The sequence below is a fragment of the Sapajus apella genome, unplaced genomic scaffold (genome assembly GCF_009761245.1).
Source record: "Sapajus apella isolate SASKATOON/1434 unplaced genomic scaffold, GSC_monkey_1.0 scaffold13, whole genome shotgun sequence".
In the NCBI taxonomy this organism is placed as follows: Eukaryota; Metazoa; Chordata; class Mammalia; order Primates; family Cebidae; genus Sapajus; species Sapajus apella.
In genome coordinates, this window is record NW_022436953.1 from 5705774 (window position 1) to 5729378 (window position 23605).

The window sequence follows — 23605 nt, forward strand, 5'->3', positions numbered from 1 at the left end:
AACAGCATTCATTAGAAAGGCTAATCTGAGTCTACCTTTTTTTTTTTTTTTTTTTTTTTTGAGACAGGGTCTTGCTCCGTCACCCAGACTTGAGTGCAGGGGTGCCATCACGATCACAGCTCACCGCAGCCTCAGCCTCTGGGGCTCAAGCGGATACTCCCACCTCAGCCTCCCGAGTAGTTGGGCTACAGTAGTCACTACGCTTGACTAGTTTGTTGTTTGTTTTTTAATTTTTTGTAGAGACAGGGTCTCCTTGTGTTGCCCAGGCTGGTCTCAAACAATCCTCCCATGTTGGTCTCCCAGAGTGCTGGGATTACAGGTGTGAGCCACTATGCCCAGCCCAGAGTCTACCTTCTCATGTAAAATGAAAATACTGTCTTATGTCGTTTGTGGATTCTTGACTACCTCGGAGACTTGTTGTAAGGACTAAGAATTTAAAGCACTTAGCACAGTCCCTGGCATATTATAAGCACGCTGTAACTGCCTCTTGCTCAGTAAAAAAGCATTTTGGAAATGATGTTCCTTAGTTTCCTTGTGATGTGCAACATGCCATTTCGGCAAAGGCATCAAGCATAAATTAATCATTATTTCCCTGCAATGGTTTTTTGTTGTTTCACGTTTATCATCTTCATTCCTGATACAAAAATGGATATGTGGAATTGGTCCTCTTAGAAACTTTTTAGCTTTGTGAAGGATCTGAAATTCCTACCACTTGCTGATAGGTTTTGGCACTGAAATCCACAAATCCAGTCAATCAGACACGTGGCTCATGGCCCTCTGCATCATGCTTCATGGACACAGGCAGGAGACTTACTAATGCCCCGTTGGAGGCTTGCCCTTTGCACGGTGCAGCCTCACTGCAACCCTGTTAGGCGGATATTGAATAGATCATTCCATTTGGGGCCAGGTAAGTCTTTGCTTTTGAAGACTACGTTGTTGTTGCAGGATGTGTGGCAGCATCCCTGGCCTCTAACACTGAATGCCAATAGTTTCCCCTAGTTGTGCAACCAGAAACAGCTCCAAGCATTGCCAAATATTTCCTGAGAAGGAAAATTGCCCCTAGTTGAAAACCACTGTGGAAACAGCCCCAAGAATCAAATGATTTACCTAGGGTTGATGAAACTGCAATTTAGGGCCAGGCGCGGTGGCGCACGCCTGTAATCCCAGCACTGTGGAAGGCTGAGGTGGGCTGATCACAAGCTCAGGAGTTCGAGACCAGCCTGAACAACATGGTGAAACCCCATCTCTACTAAAAAAAAAATACAAAAAAATTAGTCGGGCATGGTGGCATATGCCTGTAATCCCAGCTACTTGGGAGGCTGAGGCAGGAGAATTGCTTGAACTCGGGTTGGAGGCTGCAGTGAGCCAAGATTGCGCCACTGCACTCCAGCCTGAGTGAGGTCTAAAAAAAAAAAAAAAAACAGAAAAAAAAAAAGAAAAGAAACTGCAACTTAGTCGCATATCGAGACAAGAACCCAGTTCTCTGTATGTGGAAACATGGAGCTACCTGTATTCAATAGTCTTTGTGAAGCTGCTCTGTACTTGTAGAGCTCCTAAAAAGCTCAATGTCTAGGTGGGTTGTCAGGCATCAGGCATGGGAATGGTCTGTGTACACCGAGCTGAGTTGTGTCCCAAACTGAGGATCAGAGTAGCACCCCTAAGGGTACAAGCAAGAAAAGACTTGGCTGATGTTGGCCTAGGATTCTGAAAAGAGCAGCAGTTTGCCAGGTGTGAGAAAAGTGCATACCGTGTAAGGAAGAGTGCCTTTTCTGGTGGGAGAAGAGGGCTGTTAGAATGGGTCAAGCACGGGTGTGGGGCAGGTGGGGGCAAGATACTGCAAAATTTCACTGAGGGTTCAATGTCAATGGCCTTTTGTATCAAAGTTAGGAGTTAGTACTTTATTTTGTCCACCCGAGTATGTTAGATTTGACAGTCTAATACAATACCCCTGGCACTACTCTGGCTACGGTGAAAGCAGTATTTCTTCTGCCTGCCCACCAAGTAAGTTCTCAGATCCCTCCTTCAGAGCCTGTCTGCAGTTACTGATGGGGCCAGTAGGTGGAGCTCTTGCCCCCTGTTTAGAGAGCCTGACCAGACTTAAAGCTTAACTCCTTACTCTCGTTCTGTTCAACAAACTTGGAGATCCGAACTGTGAGCCTCTAGATACACAGATGAATAAGACACAGGCCCTCAGTTGAGGCTCTTTAGCTTTGGAAATTAGAGAAGGGAGGCTTTTCTGGTCTCTGGTCTGTCCTGGTTATCTATGAGAGGCTACCTGGTACCTGAAAGCCAGTGGCAGGCAGCATAGCTTGCAGAAGAATCATATTCCCCGTGGAATCCCAGCCCTACCCCCAGGTCCTGGCAGGGCCTTGGGGCTCCTGCAAGGGTGACTGGCTACAGTTCCCACTACTGATGGAAACTGCGGGTCTGTGTTCTTCCTAGGCCTGGGAACTCAGAAGCTCTGGTGTGTTCCTCTCTCTCCTCTGTCTTCCCTTCTCTCCCAGCATAATCTCAAGGAGCTCAGGATTGAGAAGAACAAATGCCAGGCTTCTGCCTTGGAAGTTGATACTTCTAAATGGCAGAGGGAGTACAGGATATTTCAAGAAATTAGCCTACCAAACAGAAATATCCATTCAGCAAAAATTCATCTTTTCAGAAAACAGGAGTGGCTGCCATGTGCCAGGTACATGACATGTGATCCTATGTGGTAGCTGTTAAGGATACAATCCTGAATGAACAAAAAACACAGTCCCAGCAATCAAAGTTTACTCAGACTAGTGAGGGACAAAAATATTAACCCTCGAATGAATGTGTAAATACAAACTTCCATGTGTGAAGGCGGGTTGTACAGAGCTATGAGAGCATGTAACAGGGGCAGCTGACCCAGGTGGTGGTGGGACTTCCTCATGGATAGCATGACCGTGTAACTTATTGCCTGAACTGGGACGCTTTGCTTTTGAGAGGGAGGGAGAGGGAAATTAGGCTGTGATGAATAGGTGTAAAGTGAGACTATGCTAGTCATGCCAGGACATATGGGCACTCTAGTAATAGAAATCTAAGAATAGGAAGTGATGTTTCAGTCGAGAACTGAAGGTAAGAGTTAATTAGGTGAAGGTGATAGGGGTGCATGATGTGTGAGTTTTCCAGTTAGAAGGAATAACACGTGCAAAGGCGTTTTGGTGAGAAGGGACCCCGCACTGAAAGAAGGTCTACGCAGCTGGAATGTAGAGTGAAGAGAGAGAGCAGTGTGACATGAGACTAGAGAGGTAGGCAGGGGCGGAGCAGGAAGAGGTTTTGTAAGTGATGTTTAAAATGTTGATCCTTAGGCTGGGTGTGGTGGCTGAGGTGGGTGGATCACCTGTGGTCAGGAGTTCGAAACAAGCCTGGCCAACATGGTGAAACCCCGTCTCTACTAAAAATACAAAAAATTAGCCAGGCGTCGTGGCACTTGCCTGTAATCCCAGCTACTTGGGAGGCTGAGGCAGGAGAATTGCTTGAATCTGGAAGGCGGCGGTTGCAGTGAGCTGAGATTGCGCCATTGCACTCCAGCCTGGGCAATAAGAGTGAAACTCCATCTCAAAAAAAAAAAAAAGTTGGTTGTTAATAACGCAATAAGGGCTAGGCTTGGTGGTTCACACCTGTAATCCCAGCACTTTGGAAAGCCGAGGTGGGCGGATCACCTGAGGCCAGGAGTTTCAGACCAGCCTGGCCAACATGGCGAAACCCTGTCTCTACTAAAACACAAAAAATTAGCCAGTGGTGGTGGTGGGCGCCTGTAATCCCAGCTACTCGGAAAGCTTAGGCAGGAGAATTGCTTGAACCGCGGAGGCAGAGGCTGCAGTGAGCCAAGATTGTGCCATTGCACTACAGCCTGGTGTGTCACAAGAGTGAAACTCCGTCTCAAAAAGAAAAAAAAAAAAGGCAATAGGAAGCCATTAGAGAGTGTGAGTGTCTTAGCTAGGGCTGTGATAACAAAATACCAAACTGAGTGCCTTAAACAAGAGAAATTGATTTTTTACGTTCTAGAGGCTGGGAAATCCAGCCTCAAGGGGCCGACCAGTTCACTTCCTGGTGAGGGATGTCTTCCTGGCTTGCAGATGGCCATCTTGCTGTGGCCTCACATGGTGGGGGCAGAATGGGGTGAGCAAATTCTTTGGTGTCTTTTTTTTTTTTGTTTTAGAGACAGGGTCTTGCTGTGTTGTCCAGGCCATAGTACAGTGGCTATTGACAGGTGCATCAAACTCCTGGGCTCAAGTGATCCTCCCACTTCAGCCTCTTGAGTAGCTGGGACTACAGACATGTACCATTGCACCTGGCTCGACCCTCTCTCTCTCTCTTTTTTTTTTTGAGATGGAGACTTGCTCTGTTGCCCCAGCTGGAGTGTGGTGGCATGATCTCGGCTCACTGCAACCTCTACCTCCTGGGTTCCAGTGATTCTCCTGCCTTAGCCTCCCAAGTAGGTGGGATTACGGGCACCTGCCATCATGCCCAGCTAATTTTTTTTTTTTTTTTTTTTTGAGACGGAGTCTCGCTCTGTCGCCGGGGCTGGAGTGCAGTGGTGTGATCTCAGCTCACTATAATCTCTGCCTCTGGGGTTTAAGCAATTCTCCTGCCTCAGTCTCCTGACTAGCTGGGACCACAGGCGCACACCAACATGCCCAGCTAATTTTTTTTTTTTTGCATTTTATGTTGGCCAGGATGGTCTCTGATCTCTTGACCTCGTGATCTGCCCACCTTGGCCTCCCAAAGTGCTGGGATTATGGGCGTGAGCCGCGGCACCCAGTCTAAGTTTTGTACTTTTAGTTGAGACAGGGTTTCATCGACATGTTGGCCAGGCTGGTTTTGAATTCCTGACCTCTGGTGATCCCCCTGCCTTGGCCTCCCAAAGTGCTGTGATTAGAGGCATGAGCCACTGCGCCCAGCCTACTTATGAAGGCACTAATCTCATCCTGGTCTGCACCATCAGGACTTCATCTAAAACTAATTAGGTGGTGATTAAAGGCCCCATCTTCCATCATATCACACTGGGGATTAGGTCGTCAATATATGAAGAGTTCACAAACATTCAGTCGGTAACAGTGAATATGTATGTATGTGGGTGTATTTATTTATTTATTTACTTAGGTAGAAACAAGTTCTTGTGGCTGGGCACAGTGGCTCATGCCTGTAATCCCAGCACTTTGGCAGGCTGAAGTGGGTGGATCACCTGAGGTCAGGAGTTCGAGACCAGCCTTACCAACAAGGTGAAACCCCGTCTCTCCTAAAAATACAAAAATTAGCCAGCTGTGGTGGCACCTGCCTGACGTCCCAGCTACTTGGGAGGCTGAGGCTGGAGAATTGCCTGAACCCAGGAGGCAAAGGTTGCTTGTAGTGAGCCAAGATTGCACCACTGTACTCCAGCCTGGGCAACAAGAGTAAAACTCCGTTTCAAAAAACAAAAAAAACCCTGGGGTCTCACTATGTTGCCCAGGCTGGTCTGAAACTCCTGACCTGAAGTGATTCTCCTGTCTTGGTGTCCCAAAGTGCCAGGGTTACAGGCATGAGCTACTGTGTCCAGCTGTGTTATGTGTGTTTTTAAAAAAGATTTTATTAGGGAAATTTTCCAATACATACCAAAGTAAGAAGAACAGTATAATAAAGCCCCATCTTCCCATCCAGCTCTTAACAATACACAGCCCATCTTATTTTATGTCTATTAGCCCAACCCATACCTTCCCCTTCCCACTTCCCATTGGATAATTTTAATTTTGTTTTTTCTTTTCTTTTTTTTTTTCATGATTCTTGAGAAGGAGTGCTTTAAGACCCATCAGATAATTTTGAAGCAAAAACAAGACTTTTTTTTTTTTTTTTTTAATGATGGGGTTTCAACATGTTGGTCAGGCTGGTCTTGAACTCCCAACCTCAGGTGATCCGCCCGCCTTGGCCTCCAAAGTGCTTGGATTACAGGTGTGAACCACCATGCCCGGCCAAAAACGACTTTTTTTACTTTGGTTTTTTTGAGAGTCTTGCTCTATTGCCCAGGTTGGAGTGAAGTGGTGCAATCTCAGGTCACTTCAACCCTGTAACCTCCAGCCGAACTCAATTGATACTCCCATCTCATAGCTGGGACTACAGGAGCACACCACCATGCCCCGCTAATTTTTAAATTTTTTTGTAGAGACAAGGTTTCGCCATGTTTGCCCAAGTCTTGAACTCCTGGCCTCAAGGGATCTGCCTGCCTTGGCTTCTCAAAATAAGACTTTAATGATATCACAAATACTTTACAGTTGTATCTGTAAAAGTTAAAGCCATTAAGGAAAAAGGCTTTTCACACCTAAAAGAATTATCAGTACATGGCAGGGCACCGGTGGCTCACACCTGTAATCCCAGCACTTTAGGAGACCAAGGTAGGCAGATTGCCTGAGGTCAGGAGTTCAAGACCAGCCTGGCCAACCTAGTGAAACCCCATCTCTACTAAAAATGCAAAAATTACCTGGGGGTGGTAGGGGGCACCTGTAATCCCAGTTACTCATAGGAGAATTGCTTGAACCTGGGAGGCGGAGGTTGCAATGAGCCGAGATCGTACCACGTGCCACTGCACTCCAGCCTGGGTGACAGAGTGACTCCATCTCAAAAAAAAAAAAAATTATCAATACAGTAATTAGCTGATATCATTAAACATCCAGTCAGTACCATGGATGGCTTTTTTTTTTTTTTTTTTTGAGACAGAGTTTCACTCTTGTCACCCAGGCTGGAGTGCAATGGTGTGACCTTGGCTCACTGCAACCTTCACCTCCTGGGTTCAAGCAGTTCTCCTGCCTCGGCCTCCCCAATAGCTGGGATTACAGGCGCCCACCACCATGCCCAGCTAATTTTTGTATTTTTAGTAGAGATGGGGTTTCACCATGTTGGTCAGGCTGGTCTTGAACTCCCGACCTCAGGTGATACACCCACCTTGGCCTCCCAAAGTGCTGGGATTACAGGTGTGAGCCACCACTTCTGGCCCTTATGGAATGGTTTTAAAAGGAGATGACATGATATATTTATATGTCAAAAAGCCTAAACTGGGCCAGGCATGATGGTTCACACCTGTAATCCCAGCACTTTAGGAGGCTGAGGCAGGCAGATCACCTGAGGTCAGCAGTTCAAGACCAGCCTGGCCAACAAGGTGAAACCCTGACTCTACTAAAAATACAAAAAATTAGCTGGGTGTGGTGGCCAGCGCCTGTAATCCCAGCTACTCGGGAGGCTGAGGCAGGAGAATCACTTGAACCTGGGAAGCAGAGGTTGCAGTGAGCCGAGATTGCACCATTGCACCCCAGCCTGGGCAACAAGAGCAAAACTCCATTTCAAAAAAGAAAAAACAACAACCAAAAAAACCCCATTAAATTTAGTTCAGAACAGTTTGGCAGCCAAAGCAAAGAAGAAGCTATAATGGGTTTGATAATTACTTTCAAAAGATAAGGAAGTGTACAGAGATATAACTTTTCCTGGTTGTACTAAATTCTAAAATAAATTACCATGTAGGTTCTTATAGGAGATTCAAATAACATTATGGACAATGTATTCAGTAACAATTTTATAGAAGTAGCAGAAACATTCTTTACATTTATAATATTTTCTTTTTCTTTTTTTTTTTTTTTTTGAGGTGAAGCCTCCCTCTGTCACCCAGGCTGGAGTGCAATGGCACAATCTGAGCTCTCTGCAACTTCACCTCCTGGGTTCAAGTGATTCTCCTGGCTCAGCCTCTTAAGTAGCTGGGACTACACGCACCTGCCACCACGCCTGGCTCATTTTTGTATTTTTAAGAGAGACAGCGTTTCCCACAGGGTTTCACCGTGTTGACCAGGCTGATCCCGAACTCTTGACCTCACGTGGTCCACCCTCCTCGGCCTCCCAAAGTGCTGGGGTTACAGGCGTGAGTCACTACTCCTGGCAGCATTTACCTTTTTTTTTTTTTTTTTTTTTAAGACAGAGTTTTGCTCTTGTAGCCCAGGCTGGAGTGTAGTGGCACAATCTCGGCTCACTGAAACCTCCTCCTCCTGGGATCAAGCAATTCTGCCTCAGCATCCTGAGTAGCTGGGATTACAAGCGCCCACCACTACACCCGGCTAAATTTTTGTATTTTTAGTAGAGACGGGGTTTCACCATGTTGGCCAGGCTGCTCTCCAACTCTGCACCTCAGGTGACCCACCCTCCTCAGCCTCCCAAAGCGCTGGGATTATAGGTGTAAACCACCGCTCCTGGCCTGCATTTACATTTTTTATATCACCAATTATCTGTTAGTGAAAACTGAGGCACTAATGCTGCAATGCTCATAAGTAAAAATTTTCTTGTGGGAGTCTAAGGGAAGGCAAACAACTTTTGTTGTCTTTAAAGACCTCAACGTGGCAATGAAGCTGATCTAGAAGTAGAGGCCCTTTAACTGGCAGGAGGCCTGAGGATTTGTGTAATGTAGAGTTGGAGCTAGGGCTAAACCTGAAGACTTAAGAACATCTCAACCAGATGTGTTCGGTTCTGGGAAGCTGGCAGAATAGGAAGTACCAGAAATCTGTAAATTGCAGTTAATTCCCGTCAACTGCAGCTCATAGCACAGTAGCAGCTGCCCATCCCTTACCTTTTAGCCACTTGGTAGGTGGCTGTGCAGGTGTTCCTGGAGCACCTTTTTTTGTTGTTGTTATTGTTGTTTTGAAATGGAATCTCCCCATGTTTCCAGGCTAGAGTCTAGTGGCAGGACCTTGGCTCGCTGCAACTTCCACCTCCCAGATTCAAGCAATTCTCCTACCTCTGCCTCTTGAGTGGTTGGGACTACAGGTGCGTGCCACCATGCCAGACTAATTTTTTTTGTATTTTTAGTAGAGATGGGGTTTCACTGTGTTAGCCAGGATGTTCTTTATCTCCTGAACTTATGATCCACCCACCTTGGTCTCCCAAAGTGCTGGGATTACAGGAGTGAGCCACTGCACCCGGCTGGAGCAGCTTTGAGGAGATAAGGTGGATAAAAAAGGATGCTTGTCCACTGATCACTGCCCTGTGCTCTGATAGCTGACAGTTTTTTTTTTTCCGGGGGGGCGGGGACGGAGTCTTGCTCTGTTGCTAGGCTGGAGTGCAGTGGCACGATCTCGGCTCACTGCAACCTCCAACTCCCTGGTTCAAGCAATTCTCTTGCCTCAGCCTCCCAAGTAGCTGGGCTCACAGGTACGTGTCACCATGCCCAGCTAGTTTTTGTATTTTTAGTAGAAACAGGGATTCACCATGTTGGCCAGGACGGTCTTGAACTCCTGACCTTGTGATCTGCCTGCCTTGGTTTCCCAAAGTGCTGGGATTACAGGCATGAGCCACCGAGTCTGGCCTTTTTTTTTTTTTTTTTTTTTAATTTGAAATGGAGTCTCACTGAGGCTAGAGTGAGGTGGAATGATCTTGGCCCACAGCAACCTCTGCCTCAGCTGGGTGCTCTGATTGGGTCCAGGGAGCAGGATTGAGACGGGGTGGGCCACTATTGGTTGGCGGGTTGTTGGGCGGGTTTTCCAGTGCCAGAGCTGGCCAGGGTTGCATTAGCCGGAGCCTTCCAGGGGAGCCATGTGGCAGAGCTAGGTGCCGAGTGCAGAGCCTAGTGCCGGGTGCAGAGGTGGGTGTGTCCGGCCTCCCGGCGAGGCAACTGGCCTTACATTCCGACCCTTTTGATGATATAGGACACTGCTTCTTTCTGGCTACTTCCTGCTGAATAAGGGGCGGAGTGTGGGAGAAGGGTCAGTTGGCTGGTGTCTCGGTTGGGAGTCAGACATAGGGGTGAAGTAGCATCTGGTTTACGGCCACCCTGGAAATTTCCTTCATGAGGGCCTGTAAAAACTTGAGGAAAAAGGGGGCTAGCATTAACAGAAGACAAACTGCGATAATGGGAGTGATAATAGGGGTTAGCCAGGTAAGCATGGGGGATTGCCACCAGTTAAGAGACGAGACTGATGCATTCTGCTTCTTGCAGAGGTCTTCTTGGAGGCGATAGAGAGTGTTGACATTTTCTTCTACAAGGCCTGTTTCATTAATATAATAGCAGCACTGCTCCTGAAGAAACAGGTACCTCCCTTTTCTGCTGTCAGCAGGTCAAGGGCCCGTCGGTTCTGGAGAGTCATCTGGGCCAGTGACGTGATTTGTTGCTGGAGGGAGGCCAGGGAGGCGGCCAATGCTTCGATAGCCACATGAAGCTTGTCCTCTAGTTGAGTGGCTGAAGTTACACTGTAGCCTAGGGTGCTGCTACCCAGCCCGGCCGCCACCAGAGAGGATGCTAGAGAGAGACCAACAACCATTGGGAGAAAGACTGCTCATCAGTCTCGGTGATTAGGGGAAGGTGGAAGGAGGGATAGAAGTTCGGCCTGTCCGTATACTTCTAACTGCGGGACTAACGTGACAGGCACACAAGGGAAAGGGAAGGAAGGAGGCTCTGAAGGGTTAGGGGGTGATGGGTCGGGGCCATGGGTGAGGCAGAGGTGAGTGGGGCCTAGGGGTTCAGATTTCCACTGATCATTTTGGGGGGCCAGTTTGAGGCGGGACACATGGTACCACGGAGTGTGACCCAGGAGTTTGGCTGCTGTGGGGGTGGTTAGGATAACAATGTGGAGTCCCGACCACCTGGGTTGCAAGGATCCTGGTTTGAGTTCTTGGAGGAGAACGCTGTCGCTCAGTTGGAGAGGCGCTGCTGGGTGGGAGTCCTCTGGTCCTGGAACAACAGGGAGGGAGCGGTCTGCTTGCTCCCTTAACAGGTGGTGGAGGAGGGAGAAGAAGGGAAGGTAGGAAGCCAGTGGAGGGGGGTTTACAGGGAGGTTGTGAGAAACCAGGAAAAGCCGGCTGTACAGCAATTCGAAGGGGCTAAGGCCCGTTGGCCCCCGTGGGGTGGCCCGGACCCGGGCCAGGGCAAGAGGTAGGAGTGTGGGCCAAGAGAGTTTTATCTCAATAGCAGGTTTAGCCAAATTGTCTTTGAGGATGCCGTGGGCCCGTTCAACTTTACCCGACAACTGAGGATGGTAAGGGATGTGCAGTTTCCAGGAGATGTTGAGGGACTTGGCGACTAGCTGGACTACTTGGGCCGTAAATGCTGGACCGTTGTCCAACTGGATGGTGGCAGGTAGGCCGAAGCAAGGGATGATTTCTTGAGTAAGAAGGGAGGCCACCGTTTCTGCCGTCTCCCGGGAGGTGGGGAAGGCTTCAATCCAACCTAAAAAGGTATCTACAAAAGTTAGGAGGTAGCGGAGCTTTTTGTGAGTGGGCATATGAGTGAAGTCAATTTGCCAGTCTTGGGCCGGTAGGTTGCCATGCATTTGGTGGGTAGGAAACTGTGGCCTCAAGCCTCCCTGAGGCGAGACCTTAGAGCAAGTAACGCATGCCTTGTGTACCTGCTCAATTGTTTGTTGCAGACCTGGTGAGAAAACGAGGGGCTGTACAAAGAATGTCTTGTCCTAAAAGGGGGACTGGGCATGAGGGTATGATTAATAAGGAGTGGGAAAAGGGGTGTCCCTCGAGGACACAGGCTAAAGGGTGGGCTTGATTAGGACAGGAAGGCTTGCCATCAATTCTCTGTGACTGAAACCTGGGAAGGTATGCTAGGTCCTGAGTAGGAAGGCAATACAGAATAGGTAGCCCCCATGTCCACTAAGAAGGAAATGGACTTACCCACTACCTGCAGCTTTACCCTGGGCTCGGCAAGGGTGATGGGGGTCTTCAAGTTCGGGCTGCATCAGTCATCCAGAAGGCCGAGAAGTTCAAGCGATGGGATTGCTTCCTGCGGACCGGCCTGCCCTCCACATAAAGGTGCCAGGGGTGGGCCTGTAGTCCAGGTCAGGCAATCATTGTGCCAATGTCCAAGCTGCTTGCAGTCTGGGCAGGGCTTGGTAGGTGGTCGGTGCTTAGTGTCCTTCCTGACCGCACTTGAAACAGGGCCCAGGCGGAATGCCTCCGGAGTTCTTGGCGGGTTTTGATGGACCGCCTCCACCAGGCACCTGGTGGGCTGCCCGCCTTAGGGCTGCTACAAGAGCTTGGGTTTGGAGGCTTACCTCTTGCTGTAGATGGGCCTGGCGGGTGGCCTCAGCCTTTTCCTCTTGGCCATTAAAAACTTTAAATGGCCGGGCACGGTGGCTCACACCTGTAATCCCAGCACTTTGGGAGGCCGAGGCGGGTGGATCACGAGGTCAAGAGATCGAGACCATCCTGGTCAACATGGTGAAACCCCGTCTCTACTAAAAATACAAAAATTAGCTGGGCATGGTGGCGCGTGCCTGTAATCCCAGCTACTCAGGAGGCTGAGGCAGGAGAATTGCCTGAACCCAGGAGGCGGAGGCTGCGGTGAGCTGAGATCGCGCCATTGCACTCCAGCCTGGGTAACGAGAGCTAAACTCCGTCTCAAAAAAAAAAAAAAAAAAAAAAACCTTTAAATGCCATGTTTACCAGGTCTCGTATGGGAGTTTGGGGGCCCTCCTCAGCCTTTTTAAGTTTCTTTCTAATGTCAGCCGCTGACTGAGAGATGAAATGGATGGCTAGAACTGTAGCCCCCAGTAAAGAGGCTGGGTCCAGCCGGGTATGAAGGATCATAGCATTAGTTAATCGGTCAAGGAAGGCGGCTGGGTTTTCAGTAGGACCCTGAGTTATTTCCCTTAACTTATCATAATTAACTACCTTTTGGGCTGCGCTTTGCATGCCTGCTAGGAGGCACTGTAGCATTTGGTCTCTGTGGCAGCGGCCATCTTGACCAGTTTGATAATTCCAATTAGGGTCGGCCTCGGGGACCGCCGCTACACCTACTGGCATCTGATTGTCTGTGAGAGGTACCTGATCAGCGTGCGCCCAGGCTGCCATAAGGATGCGGTGAGGGCGGAGGACAGAATTACATAGGTATCATGCCAGGTGAGGTCGTAAGCCTGTGTGAGGTAGCAGAATTCTTTGGTGTAAGCAGTAGGATTGGTGGAAAATGATCCTAGGGGTTTCTCAATGGCTGATAGATCAGAGAGGGAGAAGGGAACATATACTCAGACAACGCCTTCTGCTCCAGTGACCTCATGCAGGGGGCAAAGAAGGGAGGTTTCATCGTTAGGATCACAGCGCGAGCAAGTGGGAGCACTAACAGGAGAGGCTAGATTGGGACTAGGAAGAGGAGGAGCTGGAGGGGGTTGAGGTTCTGCATAGGGTGGAGGTGCAAGAGGAAAAGAGGGTGGGGCGGGAGCGAAGATACCAGAAAGCCTGAATGTAGGGAACCTCCGACCATTTACCACTTCTTTGACAGAAATTGTCTAAATTGGTTAGAATGCCAAGATTGAAAGTTCCCTCCGGTGGCCACTTGGACTTGTTGTCCAGAGGATACTGGGGCCAGGCCACGGTATGGAGAGGAAAAGCAGCCTTTTCTTTTTTTTTTTTTTTTTTTTTTTTTTTTTTGAGACGGAGTCTCGCCCTTGTTACCCAGGCTGGAGTGCAATGGCGCGATCTCGGCTCACCGCAAGCTCTGCCCCCTGGGTTCAGGCAATTCTCCTGCCTCAGCCTCCTGAGTAGCTGGGATTACAGGCACGTGCCACCATGCCCAGCTAATTTTTTATATTTTTAGTAGAGACGGAGTTTCACCATGTTGACCAGGATGGTCTCGATCTCTTGACCTCGTAATCCACCCACCTCGGCCTCCCAAAGTGCTGGGATTACAGGCTTGAGCCACCGCGCCCGGCCAGCCTTTTCTTTTTTATGGAGAGGCCCAGCTTGGGTAAATTTTGGACTAGACATCCCAATGGCGACTTGGGGTCTAGGCGGGACTCCTAATTACCCATAGTTCCCTCTCTGTTGTGGGATAGTCAGGAGTGAGGAACACCATCCTGGACCTCGACGCCCGACTACCGGAGGTTACGGGGAAGGACAGGAGTATAGGGATGTCTCCACAATATTCCTGTCTTCCAGAACGGGCGAGCAGGGGCACCGGGACGTCTCCTCGAGGCCCACAGCTCCAGACGGGAAGGAGTCCCTGATGCGGCCGCGATTACAGACAGGGTCTCCTCGGATCGGAGCAAACAGAGGATGGGGTTATGGGCAATAGGAGTCTTACCAAGTGATGGTTGCAGATGATTGGAGAGGCCGCGGCTCCCTGGTTCAGCTTATGGTAGAGGAGTCAGTTTCCTCTGGGAGGGGTCTTGAACTCCTCCCGGGTTTTCAGCACCACTTGTAAGGGTTATTGCCGAGTTTAAAATGAGGAAACTGAGGCCAGTATAAGAAAATTAAATGCTAATTTATTCAGCTCTCGGGCGAGGTTCTCTGGTCCGGGGAAAGGGGGCCAGAGAAGTCGTGCTGACTTCCTGGGGTGGGGGGTTTTTATGGCTAGAAGGAACGAGCAACAGCTGGGTGCTCTGATTGGGTCCAGGGGAGCGGGATTGAGACGGGGTGGGCCGCTATTGGTTGGCAGGTTGTTGGGTGGGTTTTCCGGTGCGAGAGCCGGCCAGGGTTGCATTAGCTGGAGCCTTCCAGGGGAGCCATGTGGCAGAGCTAGGTGCCGAGTGCAGAGCCTGGTGCCGGGTGCAGAGGTGGGTGTGTCCGGTCTCCCGGCGAGGCAACTGGCCTTACAGCCACCATGCCTGCTAATTATTTTATTTTCTTTTTTTCTTCTTTTTTTTTTAAAGACGGGGTTTCACCATGTTGGTCAGGCTGGTCTTGAACTCCTGACCTCAGGTGATCCGCCTGCCTTGGCCTCCAAAGTTCTTGGATTACAGGCGTGAGCCACCACGCCCAGCCTATGCCTGGCTAATTGTTTTGTGTTTTAGTAGAGACAGGGTTTCACTGTGTTAGCCAGGATGGTCTCAGATCTTCTGACCTTGTGATCTGCTCGCCTTGGCTTCCCAAAGTGCTGGGATTACAGGCGTGAGGCACTGCACCTGGCCCAAAGATTTTCTGATTGGCAGTTGGTTGAGTTGTTATCTAAAGACCTGGGATCAATAGGAATTTTATCATGCAGATGAAGCCTCCAGGTAGCAGGCTTCAGAGAGACTAGATTGTAAATGTTTCTTATTGGATTTAACGAAGCTATTCTGTCAGTCTTAAGATCTGTTTCAATGTTAATGCTGGTCAGCAGTGTCTGAATTCCAAAGTCAAGGAGGGAATAATGAGGCATGTCTAACTCCTCCTTCTCATCATGGCCTAAACTAGTTTTTAAAGTTGCCTTTGGAATGCCCTTGGCTGACAGGAGGGGCCCATTCAGATGGTTGGGAGTACTTAGAATTTTATTTTTGGTTTACATTCTCCTCATTCTGGCCAAGATTTGTCAGAGGCAACATCAATGGTTACCAAACTTTTATCTCATTGTGTTGCTGGGGTGGCATGGGTGTCTTCCCTGGGTCCATCCTGTCCCTCAGTGGGACCCCTATGATCAAGGGACTTAGAGCCAAAAGATGTATAGCCAGTTTGAAGGTTCTAGGCCAGATGGGAATGGATGTGGACAGGCATTCATTAACCCTTAAAATTTCTTAATATAAAAGCCAACAAACAAAAAGGCAAAGGTGAGATTACAAAATCGACTTATCTTTAACTTCTGTGTGTAGAGCTACTGTAATTTTGGTTTTAGTTATAGACTTACAGCAATTAGCTATACAAAACATAAGCATTGTTAAAATCTTTTAAGCTAAGGAATTTGGAGATTTTTGTTGTGCTACAATGCTTTTTTTTTTTTTGAGACGAAGTTTCACTCATGTTACCCAGGCTAGAGTGCAATGGCGCGATCTCGGCTCACCGCAACCTCCGCCTCCTGGGTTCAGGCAATTCTCCTGCCTCAGCCTCCTGAGTAGCTGGGATTACAGGCACGCACCACCATGCCCAGGTAATTTTTTGTATTTTTAGTAGACACGGGGTTTCACCGTGTTGACCAGGATGGTCTCGATCTCTTGACCTCGTGATCCACCCGCCTCGGCCTCCCAAAGTGCTGGGATTACAGGCTTGAGCCACCGCGCCCAGCCTACAATGCTTTTTGTGGTCTTTCAGTAATTTGTTCAAAAATTTTAAATATATATATATATCTACCTGTATATATTTCATAACTAGGAGTATTATACCTAAGAGGCTTTGACATGAGGTAGGTATCTTTATATCCTCTCAGTAATAATTTTCTTTTAATTCGTTGGGAGGCAGGAGATTCTTTATGGTTGGGATAGAGGAAAAGGTGCCACACACGTAATAACCCAGGAGGCAGAGTCCTTTATTTTGCCAGCTGTTTAGGCATCTGTGTACCCACCCTTGATTTGAGGGTCTGAACTAATTCTCTCAAAACTGGTCCTTACAATCTCACATGCCCACCTGTTCTGCTATAGGTCCCTGGGCCCAGAGGAAAGGTGCTTATATTATTTTAGCAGCAGGGAATTTGCAGTGAAAAGTAGATAGGAACCAGTGGGATCCCAAATGAGGGAAATTCACACCTCTAGTCTTCAGAATACCATGATTCTGGTTTCCATGGAAATAAAACAAGGAGATATAAATAACACTAATAATATGACAGTCAAAAGACTTTTTGTATGTCAGAGCAGAAAAAGGAAGCTATTCTATAAGGCACAAACTAAAATCATGAGAAAAATTATAACCTGGTTTGTCTTTAGAGGATTATTATAGCCAAGAAATAATTCACTGGTTCAATATACACTCAAAAACAAAAGTCCAGGCTGGAATCTAGTAACAGGTGTTATAGTATTCCTTTGAAACCATTTCTCTCTTTCTAGCCCTCCTTTTTTCTTTTCTTTTCTTTCTTTCTTTTTCTTTCTTTTCTTTCTTTCTCTTTGAAACCATTTCTCTCTCTCTAGCCCTCATTTTCTCTTTTTCCTCCTTCCTTTCTTCCTTCCCTCCCTCTCTCCCTCCCTCCTCCCTTCTTTCCTTCCTTCCTTCCTTTCTTCTTCTTTGACAGAGTCTCACTCTGTTGTCCAGGCTATCTTGGCTCATTGCAGCTTCCACCTCCCTGGATTCAAGCAATCCTCCCATCTCAGCCTCTTGAGTAGCTGGGACTACAGGTGCATGCCACCATACCCAGCTAATTTTTTTTTTTTTTTTTGTATTTTTGGTAGGGACAGGGTTTTGCCATGTTGATCAGCCTGGTCTTAAGCTCCTGGGCTCAAGCAACCCACCTGTCTCAGCCTCCCAAAAGGCTGGGATTATAGGCGTGAACTGCACCTGGCCTCTCCTTTTCTTTTAAAGACAAATTAGGCTGGGCACGGTGGCTCACGCCTGTAATCCCAGCATTTTGGGAGGCTGAGGTGGCCAGATCACGAGGTCAAGAGATTGAGACCATCTCGGTCAACATGGTGAAACCCATCTCTACTAAAAATACAAAAATTAGCTGGGCATGGTGGCACACGCCTGTAGTCCCAGCTACTCGGGAGGCTGAGGCAGGAGAATCACTTGAACCTGGGAGGTGGACGTTGCGGTGAGCTGAGATCGTGCCATTGCACTCCAGCCTGGGCAACAAGAGCAAAACTCCCATCTCAAAAAAAAAAAAAAAAAGACCAATTGGGGTGCAAAATAAATTTTAGGCTTATTATACTTGGCCTGATCATTTGCATAAAGTCTAGCAAGAATTATTTGGCCATATAGGCTCTGTTGGAACTTTACTTAAAAATGTTTTTCCAGCGAAAGCCTTGGCTAAATAACCAGTGTCTCCAATTGTCCTGCTTTGAAAGGAAAGACTCTTACTAAACTTATGCAAATAACTATAGTATCACAAAATCAGAATACTCACAGTTTCTAAATTTTGAAGAACTTTTTTTTTTTTTTTTTTTTTTTTTTTTTGAGACGGAGTTTCACTCATGTTACCCAGGCTGGAGTGCAATGGCGCGATCTCAGCTCACCGCAACCTCCGCCTCCTGGGTTCAGGCAATTCCCCTGCCTCAGCCTCCTGCGTAGCTGGGATTACAGGCACGCACCACCATGCCCAGCTAATTTTTTGTATTTTTAGTAGAGACAGGGTTTCACCATGTTGACCAGGATGGTCTCGATCTCTTGACCTCGTGATCCACCCGCCTCGGCCTCCCAAAGTGCTGGGATTACAGGCTTGAGCCACGGCCGAAGAATTTGTTAAAGTAGGTATAATAGCTAGTCAGGCGTGAGCAGGGCAGGAGAGGGCTCCCCATGACCCCACCAGGAATGTCAGGCCACCATTAGATGATGATCAGGTGGTTGTTAACTGTCTCCCTAAAATCATAATTGTGGCTGGGTGCAGTAGCTCATGACTGTAATCCCAGCACTTTGGGAGGCCAAGGTGGGCAGATCACCTGAGGTCAGGAGTTCAAGACCAGCTTGGCCAACATGGTGAGACTCTGTGTTTACTAAAAGTACAAAAATTAGCCAGGTGTGGTGGCAGGCGCCTGTAATTCCAGCTACTCAGGAGGCTGAGGCAGGAGAATCACTTGAACCTGGAGGCGGAGCTTGCAGTGAGCTGATATTGTGCCATTGCACTCCCACCTGGGCAACAAGAGCAACACTCCATCTAGAAAAATAAAACAAAATAATAAAATTATAATTGATCACAGCCAGTGCCAGGGAAGGGCAGTCTCCCAATAAACAGAAACACCTGAAACTGGTGATCAGCAGCTTCCCGATAAGATCTCAGGAGTTGGGCAGGTGGGCTCAGGCATGCGCATGAAGAGGCAAAATGGTGGCGTTTAACTGGTATATAACCTTCTAGTGACATTCAACTGGTAAGAGTGCCTCAAGAGATCATGCATGCAACTCCAGTAAACATACTGCGCATAGTCCCCTCCCAAGTGCGAGCAGCCCATTGCACATGGGACAGCCCTCCACAGGGAAGAATCAGAGGAGAAGGAACACAAGACCCTGGAAACATGCCAACCTGTGAAACCCCAAGTCAAAGGTCAAGCAGCACACCAGATCTCTCAAGTCATCTGCTTGGCCCTCTTCCCAGTGTACTTTACTTCCTTTCATTTCTGCTCTAAAGCTTTTTAGTAAACCTTCACCCCTGTTGTAAAACTTGCCTCAGTCTCTCCTTCTGCCTTTTGCCCCTCAGTTGAATTCGAATTCTTTCTTCTGAGGAGTCAGGAATTGAGGTTGCTGCAGACCCATACAGATTTGCTGCTGGTAACAAACTCAGAGAGAAAGGTAAATTTGCTCACAAACACATACTTTACCTAATTACTCTAAACTATAAATGGCTCAAAAGAAAAAGATTTTCTTGACTCTTCGTTAGCCAGACCAGCAGCCTTCCAAACAAGATGTTTGTTCCCTTTGGAACTGCCACTCACAAGCCAAGCAGCTCCCGTCAGATGAGAGCCTGTTTATCAGGCGCTGTAGAATCCAGCAGCTCCTCACATTGAGTTAGTCCTAAGTGGAAAGGAGGCTTCTTGCTCATGAGTATTTCCTTGCATCCCCAGATAGCAAGATCCTATACAAACATTTTAATTTTATGATGGAACTCTTCTGAGCACCATTATTTCCATTACCATAGGGGTAAAGTCCCAAAAGTGCTCACAGGCTTTTGCCATAAGCCCCAGTAAACGCTCCACAAAGAACCATCAAGTGAACGATTTGGAAGTGCTCCAGCTTCTACCCTATAGTCTGTGTGTAAGGTTTATTCTCTGTAAGGTTTATTGCTGAGTTTAAAATGAGGAAACTGAGGCCTGCATGAGAACAATTAGACGCTAATTTATTTGGCTCCAGGGCGAGGTTTTATGGTTTAGGGTAAGGGGGCCAGAGAAGTAGCGCCTGATTCCTCTCAGGTGTGGGGTTATATAGGGAGGGAAGGCGCTCTGATTGGCTGTGGAGAAACGGGACGTGGACGTGGCAAGCTGCTATAGGTAGGTAGGCGGGATTTCTGGTGAGCGGGTTGGACGGGGCAATGTGCTATTGGGCAGGTTTTGGTAGGGCTTCTTTTAAATTTTGGCGGGGTTTTCCAACGGCTGGCTAGGTGCCGAGTGCCGAGTTTAGCGTGGAGTGCAGATCCTGGTGCTGAGTGCAGAGGGGATTTCCAATGCCGGGCTAGGTGCCAAGTGCAGAGTTTAGCGTTGGGTGCAGAGGTGGGCGTGGCAAAGCTAGATGCTGAGTGCAGATTCTGGTGACGTAATTTTCAAGCGTGGAGAGGGATGGGCGTGTTCAAGCTGCCGGCGAGGCAACTGGCCTTACACTGTGGGCTCAGGCAATCTTAATAGTTTTAATTTAGTGTGTCCAATTAACATTTCTCAAAAGGCAGATTTAGTTTTACAGTAGTAGATAGGGAAATACCTTCCAGTCTGTGAACCTAGAAAATCTGAGATAAATCTCAGTTAATTTAGAAAGTTTATTTTGCTAAGGTTGAGGACACACCCATGACACAGTCTCAGGAAGTCCCAATGACATGTGCCCAAGGTGACTGGGGCACAGCTTGGTTTTACACATTTTAGGGAGACATGAGACATCAATCAATATTGTAAGAACTACATTAGTTCCATCCAGAAAGGTGGGGACAACTCAAAGCAAGGCCCCCACCCAACCCCCAGAGGCTTCTAAGTCACAGGTGAGCGACAAATGGATGCTTCTTTTGAGTTTCTGATCAGTCTTTCCAAAGGAGGCCATCAGAATATGCATCTATCTCTGTGAGCAGAGGGATGACTTTGAATAGAATGGGAGGCAGATTTGTCCTGAGCAGTTCCCAACTTGAGGGGGCCTAAGATATTTTCCTTTCACATTTCCCCCCTTGTCTTTTTAAAAATCTTTTGGAGAAAGCGTTTCAGAAGAAAATGAGTCTCAGGTTTCATCTGATGTGTCATGGCTAGGACGCTTTATTCCTAAATGAGTAGGTCTTATAAACTCATTTTTAGCAGGTTGTGAAGTCTCCTGTCCTATGAAGAGAAAATGGGGGGAGGAAGAAAGAAAAACAACAACAAGGAAAAGAATAATCCTGAAGTCCATATGTTTAAAAACATACACCTGACTGCCTTGCCAATCATTAATTACTGGGCAGGCTAAGAGTTCTTCCTCTCTTGCTGTTTGCTTTTAAGACAAGCTCCTATAGCCGTAGCATCTCCTTTGACAGGGCTCAGGGAGAATTTCTATCTCCTCTATGACACTTTTACTTGCTAATGGTGGTGCTGAGAGAGAAAGACGCAGTAAGGTAGATGACTTTTCCTTCTCCTTCCCCTCTTTAGGCCCTTCTGTGTATACTGGGACTAGAGCTGCCCTCACTAAGGCCCATAACATTAGAAATGTTACTGGGGCCTGTTGCCTTTGTGCATGATTTTTCCCCACTTGTTCCCAGAACTTTATGTCTAGTGTGCTCTCTGCTGGGAACCACGGGCTTTGGGAAACAACGGTTTGCATTAACAGCTATTAATTGATACTGTTACTGTTGTGCTGATAACTGCTGTCCATGATGAATGCTGTCCTGTTGTGCTAATTGATAACTGATACTCTTCTGTTGTGCTGATAACTGCTGTCCATGATGAATGCTGTCCTGTTGTGCTAATTGATAATTGATAACTGATACTGTTCTGTTGTGCTGATAACTGCTGTCCATGATGAATCCTTAGCCTGAAACAATCCCTCCCTGAACCTGGCAATTCCCAGTGAGTACCAATGACTTACTGACTACTTAACCTGATCCTGGGGTCTCCTGCACCTTCTGTTTTCGGGGGATCCACCACTTCTTCGCAGCGATGATCACGTTGGTTTGCTACATACTGGGGAGCCTGCTGTGACGATGTCTTGGTCTCCTCACACGGTCTCTTCCCACATGGGGCACCAGCTGTGGCATTGGTCATGTCAGGGTCACTGCCTGAGACGTTGATTACCAGCTGTGGAGGTCTGTCCTGCAGACCTTGACTCAGCGATGGTTGAATAAATACACTCGCAGACACAGAATACAGTGTAAGAGTCAGGCTAGGGGGTCATCAGCTACTCTCAGAGGGCAATTGTAGCTAACTGTTGACCACTCCCTGTTCCTCCTTGCATCTATTCAGTATAGATTTAATAACAGAGGTTCTAAGTCAACATGCTTGTGGTTAATTAACATGGTTAAAAAAGTAGTTTTACAAATGATAAAAGCTTTTGATTCCAGGGCCCAGAGTAAACACCATTAACGGGTAATCCCCTTTTGACCTCCAAGAGGGCCATCCGGCACACAGCTTATGTGAGTAAACAGAGTATAGACAAAAGAATGTGGGGTAAACAGACTTAACTGGGGAAGCTTTTATTATCCCTGATCTTCACCCTATGACTTAATGCTCTAAGATAAGAACTGGCTGTCTTCCGGCCGTTTCATGAGTTAGTAAAAACCTTTCAGCCTTTGGAACCTAATGGACTTACAGTTTCACATGGCTGGGAGGCCTCACAATCATGGTGAAAGACAAGGAGGAGCAAGTTACGTCTTACATGGATGGCAGTAGACAAAAAAGAGAGCTTGTGCTGAGAAACTCCCATTTTTAAAACCATCAGATCTCGTGAGACCCATTCACTATCACAAGAACAGCACAGGAAAGACACATTCCCATGATTCAATCATCTTCCACTGGGTCCCTCCTACAACAAGTGGGATTATGGGAGCTACAAGATGAGATCTGGGTGGGGACACAGAGCCAAACCATATCACTGCATGTTCTCATTTATAACTGAGAGCTAAATGATGAGAACACATAGGCACAAAGAGGAGAATAACAGACACTGGAGCCTACTGGAAGGTGGAGGGTGGGAGGAGGGAGAGAATCAGAAAAAATAACTAATGAGTACTAGACTTTATACCTGGGTGAAGTTAAATCATCTGTACAATAACCCCTGTAACATGAATTTGCTGATACAACAAACTTGCACATGTAATTCTTAACAGGTAAAAAACAAACAAATGAAATCAACTCAATAGTTCCAGAGACAGTTGTTTCGGATAAACATAGAAATTGACCTTTCCCGGCCGGGCGCGGTGGCTCACGCCTGTAATCCCAGCACTTTGGGAGGCCGAGGCGGGTGGATCACGAGGTCAAGAGATCAAGACCATCCTGGTCAACATGGTGAAACCCCGTCTCTACTAAAAATACAAAAAAAAATTAGCTGGGCATGGTGGTGCGTGCCTGTAATCCCAGCTACTCAGGAGGCTGAGGCAGGAGAATTGCCTGAACCCAGGAGGCGGAGGTTGCGGTGAGCCGAGATCGCGCCATTGCACTCCAGTCTGGGTAACAGGAGCGAAACTCCGTCTCAAAAAAAAAAGAAAAAAAAAAAAAAGAAATTGACCTTTCTGGTCTTAAAGCTTGAAACTTTAAGCTTGAAACTTAAAGCTTGAAATTTGATTTATTTGAGTTCCTTCCTCAGGAAACGACCTTCAGGCCTCTCAAAAAAGAAAAAAGTGTCGATGAACTGAAACTCTTTTCCAGATCACTACATCCAGACAATGAGACTTTGGACCCCTCATTCATCATGATTACTTCCATGGCCCTCTCTCTCTCTCTCTCTCTTTTTTTCTTTGTCTTTTTCTCAGTTGTGGCATGTGCCTTTGCAAATACCATGGCCTGCTCTAGTTCCTATTTCCTAACATGTTACATTTCTTCCCTGCTCTGTAAAACCCATGTTTTAGTCAGTCAGGGAGATGAATTTGAGGTTGAGCTCCCATCTCCTCAGCTGTAGCACCCGATTAAAGCCTTTTTCCTTGGCAATACTTGTGAGTCAC

At 47.5% G+C, this 23605-nt stretch overlaps 2 long non-coding RNA genes across 2 annotated transcripts; both read right to left on the bottom strand.

Annotated features, from left to right (window-relative positions):
• Positions 1 to 11983: 11983 nt before the first annotated feature.
• On the bottom strand, positions 11984 to 12823 carry LOC116553845. Its single transcript, XR_004269940.1, has 2 exons — positions 12396 to 12823; positions 11984 to 12082 (listed from the first exon to the last, which is right to left on the bottom strand). It is a non-coding gene; the product is annotated as an uncharacterized LOC116553845 (long non-coding RNA).
• Positions 12824 to 20236: 7413 nt separating this feature from the next.
• LOC116553846 lies at positions 20237 to 21795 on the bottom strand. The gene is made up of 2 exons (XR_004269941.1): positions 21538 to 21795; positions 20237 to 20795 (listed from the first exon to the last, which is right to left on the bottom strand). It is a non-coding gene; the product is annotated as an uncharacterized LOC116553846 (long non-coding RNA).
• Positions 21796 to 23605: the final 1810 nt, after the last annotated feature.